General features: G+C 42.2%; 1 protein-coding gene across 5 annotated transcripts in view; it reads left to right on the forward strand.

Moving 5' to 3' along the window:
• LOC123507141 (somatostatin receptor type 2-like) overlaps window positions 1-2,500 on the forward strand; it is a 70,783-nt gene that overhangs the window by 27,525 nt on the left and 40,758 nt on the right. For 3 of the 5 annotated variants that reach the window (XM_045259757.1, XM_045259758.1, XM_045259760.1), the window contains exon 1: window positions 1-107. This exon is cut by the window's left edge. The exons of the other annotated variants lie outside the window; for them this stretch is intronic. The gene's annotated coding sequence lies outside the window, so the exon portion shown is untranslated. The remainder of the gene's footprint in view (window positions 108-2,500) is intronic. 5 annotated transcript variants of the gene reach the window in all.

Below are 2,500 nucleotides of genomic sequence, written 5' to 3' on the forward strand. Positions count from 1 at the left end.
CTGCCTAGACACCGTGGCCTGTAGTGTACCGTCTTGACCTGATTTATTGTATAGCCTGCCGTCCCAGTCCCTGCTGCCTTGTCCTGCCGCGCTGCCAGATGTGTGAGGTGAGAGATGTGATGTTGGTAATTCTGGCCTTAATCGGCGCTTTATGACTCTTGTTGTGACGCCTTACCTCTCACTCACACACTCTTTTCCTTCGTCCACAGTGCTTTGTCTTCCCACTCTTCCCACTCACTAACCTAACTTAACCTCACCTAACTTAACCTAACCTAACCGCACCTAACTTAACCTAACCTAACCTAACCTAACCTAACTTAACCTAACCGCACCTAACCTAACCTAACCTAACCTAACCTAACCTAACCTTACCTTACCTAACTCAACCTACCCTAAGCTAACCTATCCCAACCTAATCTAACCTAACCTAACCCTAATCGTCGTGACGCTTTACCTCCCTCACTCACTCCTTCTTTCGTCCCACTCTTCCCACTCACACAGGTAACAATGAGTCAGATGTGAAGGTAAGATATAAGTAGCAATCTTCTTTTGTTTGTATCCTCTGAGAAATCTATTTAAATCGTTGCTCTTCGCTGTTTTTAATTTCTACGATGCCAATTATAGCATTAATGAGAAGCCACAGGTGCAAGATGATAGGTACAAGGGTTCTTTTGTACCTGTATTCTGGGAAGTCTTGTTTTTAGTTAGCTTCAATTCGCAGGTGGTGTTTTTTTTTCCTCCACTATCAATTATATTTAGCAATTGTTGTTCTCCAGTTATCCGTTTTCTTTGTTTGGTATATAAGGTTTTCTACGTGTGCGGGTTTGTGTGATTTGAAAGATGGTGTTTTGGTTGGTTTCACTTTGGGCCTCTCTCTCTCTCTCTCTCTCTCTCTCTCTCTCTCTCTCTCTCTCTCTCTCTCTCTCTCTCATAACAGTTATCCACAAATCTGTAACACTTCAGCTCGTGGGATGCGTTAAAAATCGAGCGTTAATTAATTGTTCTTCCTCTCCAGGTGTTATTCAGAACAGACCACCAATTACATTAGCAAATCTTCTTATGCAAGGTAATAGTTTCCTACCTTTGCAAAATAGAGATAAACCTCCCGGCCATCTTTTGTATTCCCTGAAAAGTCCCGCGTTGATTGCTTGTTTCCACTCGCTCATTGTTAATTCCTCTAACAATATTAATTAAGGTAATGGTGATTCACAGTGCCAGGTGTGTGAAGGAAGATGTAAACCTTAGGATCTTTTATACCTTTAGAAATATTTGTGTTTTGATTAGCTGTTGGATCTCTCCCTGTGTGTGTGTGTGTGTGTGTGTGTGTGTGTGTGTGTGTGTGTGTGTGTGTGTGTGTGTGTGTGTGTGTGTGTCCTCTTACAGCCTTTATACCTTTAGAAATATTTGTTTTGATTAGCTGTTGTATCTCTCCCTGTGTGTGTGTGTGTGTGTGTGTGTGTGTGTGTGTGTGTGTGTGTGTGTGTGTGTGTGTGTTGTGTTGTGTTGTGTTGTGTCCTTTTACGGCACCTAACCTAACCTAACCTAACCTAACCTAACCAAAGCACGCATGGTTCCACTGCCCCTTTTTTCCCTATATTTCTCTTCTTACCTGTTATAGTGGAAGTGAAGGCAATGTATAGGTTGATTTGCTGGTCTGCCTGTCCTGTGTTTCTCTTCTTATCAGTTGCAGGTGAAGGTAATGTAGGTTGATTAGGTCTCTCTCTCTCTCTCTCTCTCTCTCTCTCTCTCTCTCTCTCTCTCTCTCTCTCTCTCTCTCTCTCTCTCGTTACCAGTTACAGGTGAAGGTAATGCGGGTTAATCAGCTGTTCTACTTTCCCTTGTGTAGAGTGCCTGATGTACGAAGTGGGGAAAGGTACGTACGTTATTCTGGCTCTCGTTTATGTACCCGGGAAATGTCTTTTGATTGGCTGCTCCACCTCGTCCTGTTTTTTTTTTTTTCCCTTTTTTCCTCCTACCGGTTACATAAGCGGGAAGTGGTGTCGTCTTGTCTGTCTGAAGAAATCGTGTTTTTTTACAGTTCTACCTCATCTTGGGCTTCGATTTCTTTTTTCCCTGGTGTGAGTTATATAAAGTAGTAAGTGTTTGTATTTTTCGTGTTGTCTGTCTTGAAAATTCGTGGTTTATATTTGTTTGTTTTTCTTTTATGCAGGAGGGGCAAGTGGCCAAGGGCAACAAAAAAATGGAAAAAAAAAAAAACACCCACCCACTTCGTTACTAATTTCCTTAAAAATCGACAGTTAACCAAAATTCAGGGACAAATGTCTTTAGACCTCCCTCTTAAAGGAAGTCAAGTTGAAGAGAGATGGAAATACAGAAGCAGACAGGGAGTTCCAGTGTGTGTGTGTGTGTGTGTGTGTGTGTGTGTGTGAGGGTACCCAGGGCACATAAAGCTATTTAAAGTGAACGTTGAAGGTGCCAGTTGCTAAAGTGTAAAGCCACAAAGAACATCCAAAATATAAAGAGCTCTTGAAACGCTCTT

The sequence above is a fragment of the Portunus trituberculatus genome, chromosome 21 (genome assembly GCF_017591435.1).
Source record: "Portunus trituberculatus isolate SZX2019 chromosome 21, ASM1759143v1, whole genome shotgun sequence".
In the NCBI taxonomy this organism is placed as follows: Eukaryota; Metazoa; Arthropoda; class Malacostraca; order Decapoda; family Portunidae; genus Portunus; species Portunus trituberculatus.